Source organism: Pteropus alecto, unplaced genomic scaffold, assembly GCF_000325575.1.
Source record: "Pteropus alecto unplaced genomic scaffold, ASM32557v1 scaffold461, whole genome shotgun sequence".
In the NCBI taxonomy this organism is placed as follows: Eukaryota; Metazoa; Chordata; class Mammalia; order Chiroptera; family Pteropodidae; genus Pteropus; species Pteropus alecto.
In genome coordinates, this window is record NW_006431079.1 from 1,760,122 (window position 1) to 1,784,612 (window position 24,491).

Sequence of the window (24,491 nt, forward strand, 5' to 3'; positions counted from 1 at the left end):
AGCCATACAACTCAATAACAACAGAAAAACAAATGATCCAATCCAAAAAATGGGCAGAGGACCTAAACAGACACTTCTCCCTAGGGGACATACAAATGGTAAACAAATATATGAAAAGATGCTCAACATTGCTAGCTATTAGGGAATGAAAATCAAAACCACAATGAGATACCATTTCACATCTGTTAGAATAGCTATAATCTACAGGACAAGTAGTAACAAATGTTGGAGAGGATGTGGAAAATAGGAACCCTCATACACTGCTGGTGGGACTGCAAAGCAGTATGGAGGTTCCTCAAAAAACTAAGAATTGACCTACCATATGATTCAGCAATCCCTCTACTGGGTATTTACCCCAAAGACTTGAAAACCTATATCCAAAAAGATATTTGCACACCGATGTTCACAATGGCCAGGACATGGAAGCAACTGAAGTGTCCTACGATAGATGACTGGCTAAAGAAGCTGTGGCACATATATACAATGGAAGATTACTCAGCCATAAGAAGAGATGAAATATAGCCATTTGCGACAACATGGATGGACTTCGAGATAATCATGCTAAGTGAAATAAGCCAGATAGAAAAAGTTGAAAATCACATGATATCAGTTATATGTGGAATATAAACCTAAAAGCAACAAATGAACAGGACAGAGACTCATGGACGTGGACAATGGACTAGTAGTTACCAGAGGGGAGGGAATAGGGGGGAGGCAGATGTGGGGAAAATATTTAAATCATTTCTTCAATTAAAAAATAAATATATATTTTTTAAAAAGTATATCTTAAAAAAATAAATGCTATCCTTATTTCAACATGCCATTCCTTAAGCTTCTTTAAATAGTTCAAAATATTTATCTTGAGATTTCTTCGATCGATGTGTTATTTAGAAATGCGTTGTTCAATCACCAAGCATATCGAGATTTTCCAACTATCTTTCTATTAATGATTTCTAGTTTAATTCCATTGTGGTCTTAGAACAGACACTTTATGATTTCTATTCTTTTAAATTTCTTAAGGTGTGTTTTATGGCGCAGAATGTAGTTTATCCTGGTGAATATTTCGTGTGAGCTTGAGAAGAATGTGTATTCTGCTGTTTCTGGATGAAGCAGTCTATAGAAGTTGATTGATGGCACTGAGCTCCACTATGTGCTTACTGATTTTCTGCCTACTGGATCTGAACATTTCTGACAGAGGAGCGTTGAAGTCTCCGACTATAACAGTGGACTCATCTATTTCTCCTTACAGTTCTATCAGTTTTTGCCTCATATATTTTGACACTCTTTAGGTGCATACAAGTTAAGGGTCATTATGTCTTCCTGAAGAATTGATTGCTTTATCATTACATAATGCTCCTCTTTATCCCTGGTAACTTTCCATCCTCTGAAGTCATATCTGTCTGAAATTAAAACAGCTACTCCTGCATTCTCTTGATTAGTTTTAGCATGATATATCTTTCTCCATCCATTTACTTTTAATCTACGTGTACCTTTACATTTAAAGTGGGTTTCTTATAAACAACACATTGTTTGGTATTGTTTTTTCATCCAATCTGACAATCTGTATCTTTTAATTGGTACAGGTAAGTCGCTTATCTGACCACTTTCAAAAGCAGGTGCCTACTTTTCATTGTTTATTTTTATTGCCCACTTTTTTTCCTATGTATGAAACATATGTTCCTATTCCTTTGCAGGTCTCATGATTTTTGATTTAAAAATGTACATTTTAGATTAAACATATTAAATATGGATACTGATCTCCTACCCATCCAGGGATTGTTGTTGTGGTTTGCTTGTTTATTTCTTTAATAGTTTGACTGGACTGTTTTAATGAAATCTATCTCCCTCACAGTGTGCATGCTCCGATGTTGCTCTTCAAAGGACACAGCCTAGGGCATAGACACAGATACTCTGGGATGATGGGAGTTTTGGCAAGGCTCTCCTTGTCTATTTCCCTCATTTCTCTAAGATATTTGCCTCTGTTGGTATCACACCCAGCTAGCTGTTAGACTTCCCTAACTGCCAGCTTATTACTCTATTGTTTTCAACAGTGAACTGGGCATAAATTACTCTACAGTCTTACCAATCAAATCCTGTCCAGCTAGTGTACAATTTATCTTGCTGGATTCATGGAGCTATGAGTCTTTTCTTAATTGCCTACCATCAAAATCACCACTATTTTTGAGCACACCCTTAGGCTTGAACTTTACTATACTGTTCCAAATAAAGTCAGTTAGCTTGGGGAGAGCGTCAGAGTTCTCTGCTCTTATAACCTGTCTCTCCCCATACACAAAATTTTTGTACTACTTCTTTGGAGTTGGCAGTACAAACAGTAGCCAGATGATCTCAGAGTGACACCCCTATTTATGAGTAGGGTGCTGTTTGGTTGCGGTCACTTTTAGTCTTCTCATCTTCCCCACCCAGTGTGAAACTTCTACGCTACTAGCAAACTGTGTTGAGGGCCACTGAGGCCCCAATATTCTCAGCCTGATGCCTCTGGAGTACAGTTTCCTTCCCTCTATGAGGGGGACTCAGTGGAGGAAGAGAGTCCCAGACCTCTCACCTCTTCTTGCATGGAATACATCTTCTGCAGCATGGAGCTGGGAAAGAATAAAGATGCTAGCACCCTGCCACTTCTGGAGAATAAATGCAGTCCTAGACTGGGAGCTAAGGTAATGGGATTTGGGGTGAAACCTGTGTACTTGTCTGAACCTGCTTGGGGTAAGGGTTCCATTGCTTCCACTGAAAAAGGGAGCAGGCCATGGCTCAAATGCCATAGACTCTCACTGTTCTTACTGAAATTTAGTAGATTTTCTTGAATAAATGTTTCTTCATTTTGAATATGACCTTAGAACTATTTCCAGATACTTTAAATGGTTAGTTGGTATGGTATTGTTTGCTTATTGGTCTTAACTTTTACCAGTCTACAGAGCATTTCATGTCACCATTTCAAAAGTCATCTCTGACTGTATTTTTTTCTGTCTTTTAATGAGTGTTAAACGATCCTTGTATTCCTGGGATAAAGCCCACTTGGTCATAGTACATTACCTATTTTCTCTATTGCTAGATTCAAATTGTTAATATTTTGTAAAGTACATTTTTATCTATCTTCACTAGAGATATTGACCTGTTGTTTCTTTTCCTATAAAGTGTTTCCCTAATCTTAAGATTAGGATATTGCTGACCTCAATAATTTGATAAGTATTTCCTCCTCTCTGAATGACTGGAAATAAGTAAATGCTATAGATGTTCAAAAGAAAAATGAAACACTATGTCCCAGGAATGACTATAGGTAGTAGAATTTAAGTTTGGCCTAGGAACGATAGTAATTGGAGAGAAGGGTAAAGAAATGGCATAACTAAAGGTACAAATAGGAGAATTTAAAAAAACCTTAGGAAATAACTTTGGTATAACTACAATACAAATACCTTTGGAATGATGGAAGCAGTAGGTATCTGATATTCTTTTAGTCTGCAAAACATCGGAACTCAATTTTTTTATTTAATTAAGGTAATTGGTATATAACATTGTATTAGTTTCAGATATGCAACATAATAATTTAATCATTCTGTATACTACAAAATAATTATCACAATAAGTCTAATTACCATTGTCACCATATAGTGACCCCATTCACCCCTACCCCCTTTTCTGATAACCATCAACCTATTCTCCATATATATGAGTTTCGTTTTGATTTATTTATATATTTATTTTTTTGACTCCACAAATAAGTGAAATCGTGCAGTATTTGTCTTTCTCTGACTTATCTTAGTGAAATTCTCTCAAAGTCCATCCATGTTGTTGCAAATGGCAAGATTTCCTACTTTTTTATGGCTGAGTAATATTCTGTTGTATAATACCACATTTTCTTTATCCATTCAAGTATCAATGAACACAAAGATTGTGTTCATATCTTTGCACACTAGCTAGATAACATGTTCTTCTACATTTAATTTTTTGTGGACCCTCCACACTATTTTCCATAGTGGCTGTACCAATTTACATTTCCACCAACAATGCACAAGGTTTGCTCCACATTCTTGTCAACATTTGTTATTTCTTGTTTTCTTGGTGATAGCAGCCATTATAACATGTGTGAAGTGACATTGTGGTTTTGATTTGCATTTCCCTGATGATTAGTGCTATTGGCTATCTTCATGTCTTCTGTGGAAAAATGTCTATTCAGATTCTCTGTCCATTGTTTAATCAGATCGTTTGGGGTTTTTTTGCTATTGAGTTGTGTAAATTCTTTATATATTTTGGACATTAACCCCTATTGATTATATGATTTGCAAATATTTTCTCTCATTCAGTAAGTTGCCTTTTCATTTTGTTGATGGTTTCTTTGCTTTGCAGAAGTCTTTTAGTTTGATGTAGTTCTACTCGTTTATTTTTGTTTTTGTTGCCTTTGCTTTTGGTGACAAATCAAAATGTCATCACCAAGACTGATATCAAGGAGCTTACTGCCTATGTTTTCTTCTATGAATTTTATGGTTTCAGATCTTGTACTCAAATCTTTAACCTATTTTGAGTTAATTTTTGTGTATGGTACAAGACAATGGTCTAGTTTCATTCTTTTGCATAGGGCTATCTAGTTTTCCCAGCACCATTTATTGAAGAGACTGTCTTTTCCCCCCATTCTTGGAGCAATTGTTTTAAATTAATTGACTATACACACATAAACATATGTGTGTATATGTACGTGTATATACATACATACATACATACATACACGTACACACATATATATATTGGTTTACGTATATATGTATGTATATACATAATATATATTGGTTTATGTATATATGTGTGTGTATATATACATAATATATACATATGTATATATTGGTTTATGTATATATATATATATATATATATATTAGGTAACTAAATGTAAGCCAGTACCATATTGTTTTGAATAGTGTGGCTTTGTGGTATAGTTTTAAACCAGGGAGCGTGATATCTCCAACTTTGTTCTTCTTTCTCAAAAGTGCTTTGGCTATTGGGGGTTCCATACAAATTTTAGAATTATTTTTACTATTTCTGTAAAAAAAAAAAAAAAAATGCCATTAGAATTCTGATAGGAATTGCAATGCATCTGTAGATTGCTCTGGGTAGTATGAACATTTTAACAATGTTAATTTTTCCTATCCATGAGCATGGAATACCTTTCCATTAATTTATGTCTTCAATTTCTTATCAATGTCTTATTTTCAGTGTACTGGTCTTTCACCTCCTTGGTTAAATTTATTCCTAGGTATATCATTATTTTTGATGCAATTGTAAATGGGATTGTTTTCTAAATTTCTCTTTCTGATAGTTCATTATTAGTGTATAGAAATGCAATATATTACTGTATATGGATTTTGTATATTGATATTTGGAATGCTGTATTTCCATTTTCATTTGTCTCAAGATATTTATTAATTTCACTGATATCTTCAATGACCCATTGGTTATTCAGTAGCACACTGTTTAATCTCCAATTTACCAGTTTTCTTCTTGTAACTGACTTCTAGTTTCATTCCACTGTGGTCAGCAAAGACACTTGATACGATTTCAATCTTCTTAATATTACTGAGACTTGTTTTGTGGCCTAACATGAGATCCATCCTTGAGAATGTCCCATGTACACTTGAGAAGAATGTATATCTGCTGCTTTTGGATGGAATGTTTTGTATATGTCTACTAATTCATATAGTCTAATGTGTCATTTAAAGCTGATGTTTCCTTACTGATTTTCTGTATAGATGATCTTTCCATTAATGTAACTGGAGTATTAAAGTCCCTTACTATTATCGCATTGCTGTCAATTTCTCACTTTAAGTCTGTTAACATTTGCTTTATATATTCAAGTGTTCCATGTTGGGTGCATAAATATATACAAATGCATCCTCTTATTAGACTGACCCATTTATCAACATATAATGCCCTTCCTTTGTCTTTTTATACAGTCTTTGTTTTAAAGTCCATACTGTCTGATATGAATATAGATACACTACCTTTCTTTTAGTTTCCATTTGCAGGCAAATCTTTTTTCCATCCCTTTATTTCAGTCTGTATGTGTCCTTAAATCTGAAGTGAGCCTCTTATAGGCAAATACAGATGAGCTTTGTTTTCACCTATTCAGATCTTTTATATCTTTTGAATGGAAAATTTAGTCTATTTACATTTAAAATAATTATTGATAGGTAGGTACTTATTGCCATTTTGTTCATTGTTTTCTGGCTGTTTTGTAGTTCCTTTCTGTTCCTTTCTTCTTTTCTTGCTCTCTTCCCTTGTGGTTTGGTGACTTTCTTTAGTGTTGTGTTTAGATTTCTTCCTCATTATCTTTTGTGTTTCTACAATAGGTTTTTGGTTTGTGGTAACCATGAGGTTCACATGTAACAGTCTATGTATAAAGTGGTCTATTTTAAGTTGATAGCAACTTAATTATTAAAACTTTACATTTTTACTCTCTCTTAACCCCATGTTTTATGTTTTTTTGATGTCATATTTTATACCAGTGAGATTTTTCCTTTCATGTGTTTTATTGTATTAGTGCCTTTTCTTTTCAGGTTAAAGAAGCTCCTTTAACATTTCTTGTAAGGCCGTTTTAGTGGTGATGAACTCTTTTAGCTTTTGCTTCTCTGGAAAACTATCTCTCTTTCAATTCTGAATGATAACCTTGCCAGGTAGAGCATTCTTGTTGGAAGTTTTTTGCTTTCATCACTTTGAATAAATCAACTACTTCCTTCTGGCCTGCAAAATTTCTGCTGAAGTCAGTCGCTGGTCTTATGGGGTTTCCTTGAATGTAACAAGTTTTTTTTCTTGCTGCTTTTAAGTGTCTCTCTTTAACTTCTGACATTTTAATTATGTGTGTTGGTGTCAGTCTTTTTAGGATAATCTTTTTTGGAACTCTCTGTGACTACTGGACCTGCATGTCTGTTTCCTTCCCTAAGTTAGGAAAGTTTTAAGCCATTATTTCTTCAAATACATTTGTTGTCCCTTTCTCTCTTTTTCCTCCTTCTCGGACCTCTACAATGTAAATGTCATTCTGCTTGACGTTGTTCCAAAGGTATCTTTACTTTTTACTTTTTTTGTTTGTTTGTTTGTTTTGCTGCTCAGTTTGGAAGAGTTCCACTGCCCTGTCTTCCAGATTGCAGATCCATTCTTCTGATTCATCTAGTCTGCTGTTGAACCCCTCTAGCATGTTTTCCAGTTTAGTTATTGTATTCTTCAGCTCTGTGACTTCTGTTTGGTACTCTCATATGTTTAATATCTCTTTGTTGAAGTTCTCACTGTGAGCATCTTTATGACCATTACATTGAATTCTTTATCAGGTATATTACTTGTCTCCATTTCATTTAAGGTCCTTTTCCTGGGGTTTTACCTTGTTCTCTCTTTTGGAAGTGTACCTCTCTTTGTTCATTTTGCTTATCTCTCTCTGTTTTTTTATATGTATTAGGCAAAACAGTCACCACTCCGAGTCTTGAGGAAGTAGCCGCGTGTAGGAAATGAGCCTTATCATTCAATTTTGCCCAAGCTCTTGGTTGTCTCTGGAACATTTTTGATTGTCTAAGAAGTCTAGTTTATTCGTGATAAGTCACAGTTGTTAAAGTTGTGCTAAGCCCTGTGAGTGATCCAAAGGGAGGGATCTCAGTCAGCACCAAGTTTCAAGTTGATTGAAAGCTAGACTCTCAGGCAGCAGCTTTTAAAGCGTGAAAATATATACATTCCTTCTGGGACTGAAATCATAATCCATGCTGATGACCAAATCAGGTGATTCAGAGGATTCTCCTTGGTGACAGTTACAAAAACTGGGGCTGCAGACGAGTGTATAAGCTCCTTTCTGGGAGGTATCCGTTGCTCCTTAGGGAGAAGTTCCATAATTATAAGATTCCTTCTAACTGTAGGTTACTACACGGGGTGGGGGTTTTGGCAAGACTGCATCTCTGTCTCTCCCACCTGTCTCGATGTGGTCCTTTTAGCCTTTGTTGTGGCAGAGCCATTCAACTAGTTTTCAGGGTTTTTTCAGAAAAAATTAATCCATCTGTAGCTTCAGATTTGGTATGTCCATGGGAGGAGGTGAACTTGAACTCCTCATGAGAGGAGGTGAGCCATCTTGAACTCCTTTCCAGCACTCACTTCTTATATTTAGGGAATACCTAATTTATGAAGTCATACCACTAACATAAGCTGAAAATGCCAAATTCTTTCTTTCAGTCTTTGCTGCAGCCACATTAAGGCATATGACTACACCTCTGCCAATCAGTCATTAGCCAAAAAAGCAAAAATGGGTGACAGAAAGTAGCAGTTACATCAAGTTTTCAGCAGCGAAGTATGGCAGATCCTATAACTAATATACACATAGATAAAAGGTCAAATGTTTTTCCCCTATATTTGGTAAACAGACAAGATGTCTGTGGCTACCACTTCTATTCAGTATGGTACTAGAAGATTTAGTGTGCAATCAAGCAAGAAAAAGAAGTAAAATATACCCAGGTTAGAAAGAAAATGTTCTCTTTCACAGACTATATTATCATCTAGTTCACAGGTCAGCACACTTTTTCTTTAAAGGCACAGAAAGTAAATATTTTAGGCTTGTGGGCCATTTGGTTTCTATCACAACCATTCAATGTGCCATTGTAGACTGAAAACTGCCATAGACAATATAATAACAAATGGACATGGCTATGTTTCAGTAAAACTTTATTTACAAAAACAAGTGGCTGACACATAGTTTGAGGATCCCTAAGCTTGTTTCAAAATATGATGGAATCTACCAACAAAGCTAGAAATAATATGTAAAATTTAAAAGGTTGGGAGAAACAAGATTAATATAGAAAACTCAATTGCATTTTCACATACTGTAACAAACAACTGAACATGAAATTTAAAAACAATGTTATTTATACCAGTATCAGTATATGAAAGAGATAAATCCAACAGAGGATGTGAAAAAAAAAAAAACAATAAACTGTCAACTGTCCACACATTGGTTTATAGATTCAATAGAATCTCAATCAAAATTACATCAGGCTTTTACATTTAGAAACTGAAAAGGCAAATTATTACTTTATAGAACTTGAAATAGATAAAACAACTATGAAAAAAAAGCAAAGGTCAAATTTCAAGACTCCTTCTAAAGATAAAGTATTCAAAATAGTGTAGTACTGACATCGAGACAAATAGATCGTGGAACAGAACAGAGTACAGACATAAATCCACACATATATAGACAACTGAATTTTGACAAAAGTGCAAAGGCAAATTCACTGGAGTAAGGATAGTCTTTTCAAAAGTCTCGAACAACTGGATTTCCATAGGCAAAAGTGACCTTTCATCCACACCTTGCACCATAAGCAAAAATCAACTAGACCTCAATTTAAAACACTGGAAATAAATTTTCAGAAAAAAACATGAGACAAATATTAGTGATCACTTTGGATTAGGCAATGATTTCTTAGATATGACAACTCATAATCAGTAAAAAAAAAACATTGTCGCAAAATGCATACTCTTAAAATTTAAACATCTACTCTTCAAAAAAATTACTACTGTTATAAAAATGAAAACACAAGCCACATCCTTGAAAAAAAATTGCAAAGCATATATATGCAACAAAGAACTTGGATACATATGTATAAAGACCACTCAAAACTTTAGAGAAAAACAACTCAATTAAAAAATTACAAAAGATTTGAATAGACACCCCAGCAAAGAAGATATTCAGATGGCAAAAAAAAATAACATAAAAATATGCTCAACATCATTAGTCATTAAGGAAGTGCATGTTAAAATCATGAGATATTACTATATATCTATTAGGAGGCTAAAATTAAAAAGACCAACCATATTAAGTGTTGGTGAGAATGTGAAAAAACTAGAGTTCACATACACTGATGGTGAAAATATAAAATGATATTACCACTTTGGAAAAAGGTTTAGACACTTTTTTAAAAAGTTAAACATACACCTGCCATTCTACTACTTGATTTTTACCTGAGTTAAAAAAAAAGCATGTGTCCAAAAAAATACATAAATGTTCACAGCATTTTTATTTGTAATAACCCCAAAGTGAAAATAACCCAAATATCCACCAACAGGTAAATGGATGATCGAACTCTAGAATATCTATACAATGTAATATTAATCAGAAGAAAAAAAAAGGAGTGACTGATACATGATACAACATGGATTAACCTCAAAATAACTGTGTTGACTGAAATACACAGACAAAACGGAGTACTCTAGAAACTGCAATCTAAATCTATAGGGACAGAAAGAAGATAAGTGAATGACAGGCAAAGGGAGGTAGATGGGAAAGGAGAGGAGAAAAGAACTACAAAGGAGCAATAGGAAATTATTAGGGATGATGAATACATTCGTTATCTCCACTGTGGTGGTTTCATAGGTGTTATATGTCGAAACTTTTCAAATATGTGTAGTTTATTATATGTAAATTATATCTCAGTAAAACCTGAGATATAATTTACATATAAAAAATATAAAAAATATAGGAAAAAAACTTTTTTACATTGATTAGACAATGATCTGAGATACACCACACAAAAAAGCACAATTAAAATTTATTAAATTGGACTTCATTAAAATTGAAAAATTCTGCTCTTTGAAAGATACTTATAAACAAATAAAAAGATGCAGATTGAGAAAAAATATTTACAAATCTTATACCTAGTGAAGTTTTGAATCCAGAAGATTTTTTTAAATCTCTAAAATCAGTAAGAAAACAAACAAAAAAACAATTTTAAAAATGGGCTGAAGATCTGAACACATACTTTACCAAATAAGATACATAGGTGGCAAACTGGCACATGAGAAATTGTTCAATATTCTAAGTCATTAGAAAAAGAAAATTAAAACCACAATGAGATGCTACTACCCACCAGCCCAATGGCTAAAATTAAAAAGACTGACCCTACCAAGAGCTGGCCAGGGTGTGGAAGCATTGGGACTCTGATAAACTACTTGAAGAAATGTAAAATGGTATAGTGTTTTCAAAAAATACTTTGGCAGTTTCTTTAAAAAGTTAATTAAATACATATACATTGTTAAATATACTCAGTTATTCAACTTCCAGGAATTTATTCAAGAGAAAGGAATTCATATGTCCACACAAAGAATTATCACAATGTTCACAGCAATTGTATTTATAATAGCCAAAAATAGCCAAATGTTCATCAACTGAATGGATAAACAAATTGTGTTAATATACGTACAATGGAATGTAATAAAAAAGTAAATTATTAATACATGCAACAACAAAGATAGATCTCAAAATAAATATGCCAAGTGAAAGAATCCAGAATAAAAAAGAATACATACTGCATGACTCCATTTATGTAAAAGTCAAAAAATGAAAACTAATCTTCTATCCATTTCATTGGAATGCTGTGACAAATTACCACAAAATTCAGTAGCTTTAAACAACAGAAATTTATTCTGTCACAGTTCTGAAGTCCAAAAATCCAAAATTAAGGTGTCAGTAGAGTTGACTCTTTCCATAGGCTCTGAGAAAGAATCTACTCTATGCCTCTCATCTGCTGGCTGCCAGCAATACTTGGCAATCTTTGGTTTACAGATGTGTCACCCCAATTTGTACCTCCACTGCATCAACCCTCTATTATCTTCTAAGGACACTTGGAATTGGATTGAGGGACCACCCTAATCTACAATGAACTCATCTCTAGATCCTTAATTACATCTTCCAAATGAGGTCATATTCACAGGTTCCAAGTGAATATATCTTTTGAGAGGCCACCATTAGACCCACCACAAATGTATAGTGACAGAAAGTAAATCAGTTTTTGTATGGGGATGGGGAAAGATGAGGAAAAAGGATTACAAAGCAGCATGAGAAAACTTTTGAGGTGATGGATATATCCATTATGTTGATTTTAGTATTGGCTTCATGGATATACATTAAAAGTTATTAAAGTATACTCTTTGCAATAAGAATACCATTATTTCACATGTCTGAGCCTCAAAATACAACCATCGAATGGTATTTACCAAAGTAGGTGATCACAAATTCAAAGTAAGATAAAGACAAATGATATGGATTTGAGAAAGAATAGAACAAACTGAGCTATAAATTTTATAAATAACAGAGCCTAAGGAAAGAGTTCCACTATATGAAAGGAAAGAAAGGTAAAAATTTTTAAAGCTTAAAACTAGTACTCTGAAAAGTGCCTGCTACAAAGATCCTCAAGAAATATATATATATATGTGTATATATACGAAGTCAGTGTATCAATGATTAATACATGAAAAGATCAACTCATCCATGAAGCATTTATTCAGAGTTCCCTGTGATAAAAATAAGGTAGTATTCATAAGCCTATGGAACAAAAAGTAAGGAGCACAGAACATCAAGAAGGTTGCAAAAGCTAACAGTAATGGATGACTTTTTAAGGTGGCTGTATATACCAGTACTGCAAATGAGATTTTCTTAAAACAACACTAGCATAAACACAGTTAAAAAATTAGTTTCCATCTTATTTCTCATTTGCCAAGAACAAAATTTTACATGCCAATGACTACAGTGGGATGAAATATTAAAAAGGAGGAGCAAAAGAGAAAAGAAGTAGGACCCTCAAAGACTGGTCCCTTCCAAGACTCATAATACCTACAATTTGGTGATGCACTGGAAAATCTGCTGAAACACAAAAATTCTTGCCATATTGTTTAGAAACCACTAAATTAGACACATATGCAAGATGCATTTTTCTATTCTACAAAAAGTTCAAAGTTAAAAAACATAGAAAAACAAATATCTATAGATTTATCACAAATAAACTTTATTATGTTATATATAGAAAATATATCACATTTTATAGGGCCAAAAAATAATCCTTGGAAAAAAACAAACATCTTCTTTAATGAGCAACACCCATTTGTTCTAGTGTACTAAGTTTAACTCACATGACTAGCAGCTTGGTTTGGCAATCTCAATGCATAAGACAAATAATTCATAAAAGTTTGACAATATTATTTTTAGTTCACATGCTTCTTGGATTGAGCTCATAAATGCTTCTACTTTATGCTACTCTAGGGACTCCATTCAGACACAAATACATTTGTTAGCCATTGGGAGGCTAAGGGAGGAACTCTGTACAGACACCATTATATTCTGAGACTCCAAACATACACATCCCATTTGGGCAGATATTTAGAATACAACAATTAAAAATTGATTGTTGCTGCTTCTAAATAGAGTCAATGAAGTATGACAGTATAATTGAGAGTACACAATACTATGTACGAGAAGTACATTTCTACTAACGGTTAAGGTTACCAATAGTCATGACCTGATAAGTTTTAACAATTTAATTGATCTCTCATAAAACTTTCATAAAACAATGTTAGAATGGTTACACAAAACATCTTGTTAAATGTAAGCAGTGTTTATAAGTAACTTGGTTATATTATGAAGCACAAAACATTTTTATTTTTAATGAGGGACAAAAATATCTAAAATTAGAACTTAACACAAACATCTGAATCAATTGTTTTCCCAACTACTTGCAAACAAAATATTTCAAATTCCGTACACGATTCTGCAAACCCATGAGTACAAACTCTAATCTTGACACTGAATTTGGATCATCTCCATGGAGGAAATCCATGAACCAGATGTGAATTTATTCTTCCAGATGTATTTTATATGTTTGAGGAAAAATAAAACATTTCTTCACTGCCTTTGAGGTCACTTAAAAATACACTAAGAACCGGCAAAAGAGGAAACCTACAAATGAGTCTTGCACTACTCTTAAACAGTCATTTACCGAATTATTATTAAACTAATCAAACTACATATACAGTTGCTACATTACCAATGAATATTAAAGTAACTGGTAATTCAAAATCAATTTAACATTTATAATCGACCAATTTTCTCAATGTTCAGTAACCATACTAATTACACCAAATTGCTTTAGACAATTTTTGTGTTAACATTATAAGGAAATAAAAAAGAAAAAATATGCCTACAGTTTTAATTAAAATATCACGACCTCAACATCTGAGATAAATTTCTACACAGAAATAAATGAATCACAGCAAAATTTAATAAAGTTAGTAACACATCTGAATCTAATTGTATAGTTCCAAAGTTTGAAGTCATCTTATAATACCAGTGACAGAAGTTCAATAATTAAGAAATTAAATATCACAAAAAACAACCTCCATCACATTAAGATCTCAACTAACTAGAACCAAAAATGGTTCCTCTGGTACACATATTTCCTTTGCTCTCCACCAGAGATCCTTCAAATATTTAATAGCTCCTGTTCAATTTTTAAAAAATATATCCAGGAAAATAAGTGATCTTGTTGAAATGTTTCATTTTATCCAGGAAAAGGATATACACATGTATTAATTAGTTACGATAGTTGCGAATGTAACTTTAATAAATACTTATATGAACATTGTTTCATATACTAAGAAATAGCAGCTAATTGTGCATCAACACAAACTACAGAAGTATATACACACAAACATATTAAAATGACTTAATTTTTGTATATCTTATGTTTTCAAGGATTTAATAAGAATGTTAAATTTAAGATATCCTGGCATTAATATTTTAAATTTATTAACCTACTTTAATTTTAATAAAAATATAATTTTTGATGATTTCACAGAAGCATTTTATGTATATTCCAAGAATTTAAATCCTGAAATAAAAGAAAAAAATTTACAGGTAGGAAATATCATATAAATAATTACTACTTAACCTAAGGGATGGGGATGATTTGCTATATGGATCAAAAATAAGTATGAAGTAATAAACAAGAATATATGCTATGGCTTATAACTGCAATAACTCAAATCAGAGATAACAGTATTTCACTTCCAATACTATACAGTACCAGAAATGATTTTACACCCACACATATTTGTTTAATGCACAATTTTGGTATTCTGCCAATAACTCAGCTTCACTAAAAATTCCTCCCTGGACGTAAGTAACTGTGGTTGGGTCTTAAATACAAATAAATTAAGAACAAAAATTTAAGTGCTCTGTTACAGATGTTTTCTTTTCACTTAAAAATATCTATCAGGCACAAAACCTCTTATATGCTTAAACAGTTTTAAGTTTTATTTAAACCTCATACTTGAATTTGAACAAAAACTTACTCTGAATTGCAGAAAAATAAAAATTCTCTGCTTTCAGGGAACAAGATATGAGTAACAGGTAGGAACACTAGCCATAAACTTAAAATGTCACATTCTACACATAAGATTGAACCCTTCATTTCTAAAATATACCTGGCTTTTCTTTGATTTAAACCCATGAAAGAATAATAAAAACCTGAGAGTAAATCTGGCATTTACTATCAAACAAGGATAACTGGAATCTTTAATAAGTCAGTTAGCAAACACATCACTGGAGAAAATAAAGTCTGTAGGATGCAAGAAATAGAACATACAAATAAAAAGAATAAACAGAAGAGGTAAAATGAGGGAAAGAAAAATTATTTAAATCTGACGTAGTTCTTTACATTAAAAAAGTGCATAAAAAGGAAATAGACAAAAACTTACCAAGTATGTTGAAAACATGATGAAAAATAGGTAAAAGGTGGATTAAATTTGTATACTTAAGATGGAGAAAGAAAATGGGAATTTTTTTCCTCTACTAAATTATTTTATTAAGTATCAAAGAACTGCCATATCTGACAGAGAACATTCTCTAATAATAATACAGATGCTTAAAACGATATACTATTTTGGGTGGGATTTTTTCCCCCAGCTTTACTGAGGTATAAATGACAAATAAAATTCTAAGATATTTCAAGTGTACAACATGATTATTTGATATACATATACATCATGAAAGTATTCCCCCAATGAGTTAATTAACACATTTATCATATATATGTATATGTATACATATTATATATATAATATATATAATGATACATATATAATAAATGTGTATATGTATACATATATATGATAAATGTGTATACATATATATGTATATGTATGTATATACATATATACATACATATACATATATATAATAAATAACGCCTACAGCACTTGGTATTCCTAAGGTGGTCTCCCATCCAAGTACTAACCAGACCCAACCCTGCTTAGCTTCCAAGATCAGACGAGATCAGGCACATTCAGGGTGGCATGGCTGCAGACACAGTTATAATATTTTTTGAAATCTTATGTATTTTTATTAAAACCTTATAAAACAAATATTTTCATAGAGTAAATCATAAAATATCAAAAGATAGACAAACTTGTTCAATCTAGTATTTCTCTATAGGAATTATAATAGGTCAAATAAGGAGAAAGATTATAATTATGAAATATTTATGAATATTTTTAAAACATTAAAATATTACTATATTTTCAGTCACTATTTACTGAGAACCTAACACAAGATATCACAAGATAGATATTCCACTAAATGTTAGAGTCAGTTGGCAAATAAGCAAAGCATGATCCTTGCCCTCATAAAGGTTACTTTCTAGAGGGGCAGCGAGAGATGTAACTTAGAAATGATAAATGCTACTCAGGAAAATCATTCAATTTTTCATTTTCTGGAACATTTCATACATGAGGTAACTTACTAATAAAACTTTTGGTAAAATCACAAGTGAAATAATTTAGACTGGTGTTTCCCTTACATGCAGTTTTTATAAACTAAACCCAATTTTTTAATGGTTAGAGTTCTTTTTAGATTATCTTTTTAGTCAACTCTAGTAATTTACATGTTTCAAAAAAAACCCAGAAATTCTAAATTTAAATCAAAATTTCATATTTCTATAATACACCTGTTCAAAGATACTATTATAATTTTTAAATCTCAACATATATCCTTTACATTTCTGATATTATTAGCATGTACTTCTATCATTTCTTGATCAATGTTGTCAGGGGGATTTGCCAAAGTTCAAATACTGGTTCCATCATTTACAAGTTGTGTGTACTTAAGTTTTTTACTTCTCTGGGCTCAGTTTTCTCAATTTTTAAATAGAAATAAAAACAGTTCTTATTCCAAAGGAATATTGAAGGAATTAAACAAAATAATACATGTAAAGTACTTAGAACACACCTGGCAAATAATAAGTGTTCAATAAATATTATCTATTATTACTAAGTGTGGATTCATTTTTATGTATCATTTGGAACACTGTGAACTTCTTCACTCTAAAATCTCTAGATTTTCTTTATTCTGGAAAAGTTAAAGCTTTTATCTTCATTTTCAGACATGATCTCTTCTTCCTTCTCTCTATTCTCCGGTTCTGAAACTCCTATTCGACATAAGTTGGACCCTCTCATTCTGTCTTCTGTTTACTTAACATTTCCTTCTTATTTTTTTTCTTTGTATATCTGTGCTGTTTTCTGGATCTTATCCTCATAGCTCTTCAAATTAACTAATTCTTTCCTCAAATGATTATACAATACTATAGTAAGAAACATGCCATGGCACATAGAAAGAACACAAAAGTTTGTTCAATGAAAATTACAGACATTTTAATTTCTATTACCGTATTTTTTCATTTCTTATTGTGAAAATTCTCCACTATGGTTCTTATTCCTTCTTTTAATCTCTAATCATTTTAAAACAAACCTGTTTTATAGTCTCTTCACGGTTTTTCCATTATTTCGAGTTCTTGTTGTATTTCAGTAAAAAAAGAATGTTTTGGTCAACGACAAACTGCATATACGTCAGAGATCTCATTAAGATTAGAATGGAACTAAAAAATTCCTATCATCTAGTAACGTAGCCATCATATGTCATAGAGCAACACATTACTCATGTGTTTGTAGTGATGCTCGTGTAAATAAACCTACTGTGCTTTCAGTCATATAAACGTACAGTAGATACAATTATGTACAGGACATAATACTTGATAATGATAATAAACAAATGTTATCGGTTTATGTATTTACTATACTCTTACCGTTATTTTATCTTTCTTTTTTTTTTAACACCTACAGCACCTGGTATTCCTAGGTGGTCTCCCATCCAAGTACTAACCAGGCCTGACCCTGCTTAGCTTCCAAGATCAGACGAGATTGGGCACGTTCAGGGTAGCATGGCTGTAGACTCTTACCATTATTTTAGAGTGTACTCTACTTATTAAAAAAATTTTTGCTGTAAAACAGTATGCCATGTTACACCAGCAGCAATCTCATACATCTTGTGTTTACTGCATCTCTTGATTGCATCATTTTCTCTTGTGCTGGAATTAATCTCATATGACTTTATAATTTGGTGTAGCCTAAGTATATAGTGTGTATAAAGTCTACAGTAGTGTACAGTAATGTCCAAGGCCTTCACATTCACTCACCACTCAACTCACTGACTCTCCAGATCAACTTCCAGTCCTGCAAGCTCCATTCATGGTAAGTGCCCTACACAGGTGTAACATTTTTTAAATCTTTTATACTATATTTTTACTGTACTTTTTCTATGTTTTGTATGTTTAGATACACAAATACTTACCATTGTTACAAATGCCTGCGATAATCAGTACAGTACATGCTGTCAGGTTTGTAGCCTAGGAGCAATAGTCTACATTAGCAGTCCCCAACCTTTTTGGCACCAATTACTGGTGCCCCTATTAGAATCTAATGCCTAATGATCTGAGGTGGAGCTGAGGTGGTGCTGATAGCACTGGGGAGCAGCTGCAAATATAGATAAAGTTTCACTCACTGCTGCTCACCTCCTGCTGTGAGGCCCAGCTCCTAACAGGCCATGGACTAGTAGGGGTCTGCCGCCCGGGGGTTGGAGACCCCTGGTCCATATCATACAGCCTAGGTGTATAGTAGGCTATAGCATTTAGGTTTGTGTAAGTATACTCCATAATCTTCAGATGACAATGAAATCACCTAACAGCGCATTTCTCAGAATGGATGCCCTCTGTTAAGCAGTGCATGACTGTATTTTTCTGCTTGTTATGTTTACTGATTGTCTGCATGGTGGTTTGTTTCCCTGTATGGTTTATAATGTCTACAACCTTCATCAGAGGTTGCTTTATTAAGTGGGAACCTTGTGTACCATGAGCTATGAAAACAAATCTAAAGAACAGGTACATGTGTTAATTTGCTTTTGGCAGGCCCCAAGTAATTTCATCGGACCCTGACCAGGAAGATGAAAAAGAGGTTCATCTGTACATTTGAGTCTGTATGAACTATTTACATATACATACATTTTTCTTTTATATTATTCTTTTAATTATGATGTGGATGACTTCATCATCATTACAGAAATTCCTGGCTTTAGTAAGCAAATAAACATATCATTATTTTAGATGCTTTTCCCTGAAATAATAATACATTTAAATCATACCAGAAATGTATATTCCTATCCCAAGTACTGGCTATTCTAAACTTTTCTATAAATCACCTTTTTAACAAAGAACTGCAATATATTGCTACATATTTTTAGAATAGTGATAATAATAATCGTAAATACATTTGGGTAGTACATTAAGAGTTTACATAATCCTTTCGGTAAAGTTAAAACAGTATCTTTCATTTGTTTCCATGATCACCCTAGTTGGATTTACCATCCCAATTTTAGACATAAAGATCTGAGGTCCAAAGCTATTTGCTTGTTGTGCACACACACAGAAATGTACTATACTCTCACTATTCATTAGTAGTACACATATCTGATTTTCTATTATTTGTAACTATTCTTCTATGTTTCCTGCTAACCTATTAAACCCTGTAGCTCTCCTCACCTATTTTATTGCTCCAATTATTGGTATATAATACTAATTGAGACTTCAAATCTACTAGACACATAATACTGCTAAAGGCATTATTAAAAACCATATAATCTCAAATATAATACATAATCTTTCACACTTGAATATTTCTATAGTCAGGGTGGATCTTCCAATTAACATCACAAAAAACCTCCTGGTGATTACGCAGAAAAGTAAGTATGACACCACTACAAACACAATTGCGCCCATAAAATATCTGTTCATCATATGAATTTCACTTTGGTTGAGATATTTACATTTGTAGCACCAAATGTGATTGAGTTTTAATTCAAATTTAAACCTCTAGTTGTCTGTTAAATTTTTAAAAGATTGTACTGTAATGATGCTCTGAAACAGTAAGAATATAAAGTTGATTGTCACATACTAAGATAATTAAATACAATAGAAAATATGAAATCTTTAAAAATTGATTGCTGAATTCCAGTGCCAGGACAGAATTTATGCATCAGGGAAAATTCCGATACTCTCCAAACATTTCAAAAAAGCACCGATAGATTGATTTTCTAAAACACAGTTTTTGTCATGTAACCCTCCTGTTCCTGAATCTGTTATAGCTTCTTACTGCCTTCTAATTCAAATCTACACTTCTACACAACTTTCAAGGCCATCTACTATCTGGCTTCATAAATTTATGCAATTTTAATAAGCATTTTTCTCTACTTCTACCTCTCCGAGTCTCTACTTTAGTCTGTCTCTTAAAGGAAGTCCCTATCTTCCTTACAATCCTGCTTTGATCTGTTCACTTCTCCCTAATCCTCTTCTTCCTAGAGAATAAAACCCTTCCACTTCCGTTGCAAGTCAAGTCTTAATCTTAATTTTGAATTCCTACTGTAGCTAGAGACACTATCATACAAGTTACCAATGACACTTATCTATTTGTTTCTTAACTATTCCTTTCTCCTAACTTAGAGTTTGAGAGCCTTGGAAATATGAAAAACATTATCCATCCTTTCTCTTCTCTGAAGAAAAGGAGGTCTTAAAATGTAGGAAACTGAATCTCAGAGAAATTAAATTATTAAATTAAATCAAAGAGCTAAATAGTTCAACCTAGTCAAAAATCCAGTTGAGTGATCTTTCCCTTCACACAGTATTGACACATGAGATAAGGAGCAAAACAAAAGATATGTCCTATTTTGCTTTTTAGCTTAATATAAAAAATAAAGTCACAAACAGGTCTCATTACATGTTAACCTAATGAAATTCCTCTTTCCCAATTAGACTAACAGTTTATAAATTTTGAATTAAAGTTCCAATACAAATTAGGTGTGATTATTGGGAGGGGAGCAGAGAGAGAGCATTAGTTATGGACTTGCTTAGAAAGTTGTATTTAAACTTAGTAAAGCAGCCTCAAGAGTCTCTCTTGGGTGCTATTTACACATTTTTGTGTGTGTGTGATTACAATCATGCAATATGATTCCATTTGCGATTTTGAGTAAAGTTGGAATGCTGTATTCCCTAAAGAATGAATAGTGTTTAAGTTTAAGGAAAAAAAAAAAAAGGAATGTGATACTTCTGGTCAAAAGTTCTCTTTCTGGAATTCATGATAAATGAAAAGAATTTTGGCAGTTCCTATGTCATTCTGCATCTCACAGGCAACGTGCAATTTCTCATGTCATTACAACTCAGTTATTCACTGAAACAAGTGATCTTATTACAAAACAAGTTAAAGAAACAAACAAAGCCTCCTTCAGTTCCTGCCTTGATTCATTATTAGAATTCACCTTTCCTTTCACCTCACCCACAAACCCAGATATTGAATGCCAAATGTTGGTCTCACTGCAGGACAGGACATCAGATAATTTAAACATCAGCGAAACTGAATTCGGCTATCCTTAGTCACTGACTGATGACTCTATTCCTATTTGTACATTTTTTAAGTAGTACTATGTCCTTCCCGGAAGTTCTTTTTGCATTCCAGTTTACGACAGGGACTAAAATATAACAAAGGCACAAAGGAAAAATGCAAAGAGTCAAGTGTCAGGACAAGTTAGAAGCATACACATATATGTAGGTAAGTCTGGTCTAATTCTTGTTCAGTAAGATATTAATCTTATGAAAAATTTTAAAGAAATATTAAATTTATCCTAAAGAAACAATTCTGCCTTAGGATCAAATTTAAAATGTGATCAGAAAGTGTACATTCTAACATATGTAAGGGGAAAATATTTACAAAGCATTTTATAATTTCATAGTAAATAATATTTGATTGTACCATACATCCTGTTTTTCTAATGTCATGTGATAACTGTATATAAGAAATATTACCATCAATTTTTCATCTCCCATTTTAGAACAGAAACTAAATATATCTGCTCCCTGCCCCAAATGAGAGATGACATGATTGTAGTTAAAATTAATTTCTAAAATTTATCTAGATGAGCTTCAAAATAGAATTTTATAAGAACACTAGAAATTACAAACATTTAAACAGTTGTACACATTCTTTATCTAAACTGAGCAGAGTTCATTTAATAAATAACTATTGTCTTTACTTCTACTGCTGATTACCTGCTGGAACACTATATAGACACACACACATCTTTCTCTGTTAAAGTCACATCTGCAGGAAAAAAGGCTACTAAAATAAGAACAAGTTGCTGTTCTAAGTTAATATCCTGCTAGTAGATATTTTGTAATGCTCAGGGCTGTAAAAATGTTCTTGAAAAAATAGTTTTATAGTCCTATATATTTAAGGCAGAAATTCCAGACTGAAAATTTGAATGGTAGTTGTATTATTAATGTATTTTATTGAATAAGTCTGACACATTTGTCTGAGTCTCCAATTTGTACCATATTTCCAAAATTTGTCTTGGTACTCCCTGTTCACCTTGCCTTTCGCATCAAATATATTTAGCATTTATGATTCTCACGTGTAAATACAAATCAACAACAAACTAGAGACAAATTTCGGTTTGAAAATCCATAAAGTGAGAATTTGGATATATGTACAGATAAAAATGTTAGAGGTATACAACAACACAATTCTAGTTTGTGCTTAATCTTTCAAATATAGCAAAAGTTTAGGTTAAATGCTATTTAACTGTATGTATACCACTATAAAGTTATAGGTAGATTTAAAAAATTCTTGACCAATTGATACGCTATTACCTTGTTGGCATGGCTGAAAACCATTCATAAGACTACTTGATATGTTTTCACAAATTTCTTCAATTCACTATTAAAAAGAGTTGAGTTCAACTCTGATGGATAAATTATTGCCTCATAAATTAGATTTTAACAGTATGGAAATCAAAGAATATTTAATTTCCTGGAATGAAATTATTTAAAAGATTACATAATATCGTCTACCTAGTAGTTTATCTTACAATTCCTTATGTTTATTTCAAAGCTGACTATGCTACAGAATCACCGGGGAAGCTTTTAAAATTTTTCAATGCCGGGGCAGGACCTCATCACCTCATACCATATGTCAGAATATCTTGGCAGTAGGCCTCAGTATCAATATATTTTTTAAATTGTAGTAAAAACAAGTAACACAGAATTTACCATCTTAACTATCTTTAAGTATATAGTTCAATAGTATTGACTATATTCACATTGTTGTGCAACTAGATCTCTAAAATATGTTGCATGACTGAAATGCTATACCCATTGAACAACATCTCCCCAGCTCCTGGCAAACACCATTCTACTTTCTGTTTCTGAGTATGACTACTTTAGGGACCTCATATAAAAATGAAACCATACAGTGAACCTCAAGGTTCATCCATGTTGTATCATGTGCCAGTACGCTTTTTTTTTAGTACTTACTTTCTTTTTTAAGGCCAATGTATATATCACATTTTCTTTATCCATTCATCAGTCAATGGATGCTTGGGTTACTTCCACATTTTAGCTATTGTGAATATTGTGGCCATGAACAAATATCTCTTTGAGACTCTGCTTTCGATTATTTCGGGTATATGCCCAGAAGTAGAACTGCTGAATTATATGATAATTCTATTTTTAACTTTTTGTGGAACCCCTATACTGTTTTCTACAGCCGCTGCACCATTTTATATTCCCACTAACAGTGTAGAAGAGTTCCAACATTCTGGCTAATACTTGTTATTTTGTTTTCTTGACAGTAGTCATCATAACAGGTGTGAGGTGATATCTACTGTGGTTTCAATTTCCATTTCTCTATTAGTTATGGTTGGTAAAATTCAAGGAATAACCTTTGGAGTCTTAGATAAGGAATTGACATTTGGAAAATAAAATAATCATGGACAGGCTGGTAATGGTTGAAATACACTTAGATAATAGTCAAAACTTTCAGGTAAGACAGGTTTGCTTCATCCACCCCACTCGAACTGCGCCCTTTCTTGAACCTACCCAGTCTCCTTTTGCCATTGAGTATTTTCTCTTTTAATTCACTTCTGTTTTAAGAAATAATATGAATTTGGGAATGTTTCTTATTTTTCACTGGAATATTTACATATAAAGCCTTAACACTATTTAGATAAGAAAAGATTTCTTTTTTTTCACATGGTAAGAAGGAGAAGCTTTAAGTCACAAGTATGAGACACAGGTACTCACAGTTGTTACTCTCACAAGCCAATTTTAAAAATAACTAACTTGTATTTGGTTACCTATTTCGCCTAAGGCTGACTATTTTGGGGGGGGGCGGAATTAAGGATATGCTTTGGTACACACCAAGCACTTACTTGGAGATCTACAAAATAAACTATATATTTCCTAGTTATTTTAGAGTGTGGAGTT

At 32.7% G+C, this 24,491-nt stretch overlaps 1 protein-coding gene, 1 non-coding gene and 1 pseudogene across 5 annotated transcripts in view; all 3 read right to left on the reverse strand.

Moving 5' to 3' along the window:
• SBF2 (SET binding factor 2) overlaps positions 1-24,491 on the reverse strand; it is a 367,203-nt gene that overhangs the window by 248,239 nt on the left and 94,473 nt on the right. The window lies entirely within an intron of this gene.
• On the reverse strand, positions 16,042-16,161 carry LOC112469587 (annotated as a pseudogene).
• On the reverse strand, positions 17,962-18,080 carry LOC112469591. Its single transcript, XR_003042699.1, has one exon. It is a non-coding gene; the product is annotated as a 5S ribosomal RNA (ribosomal RNA).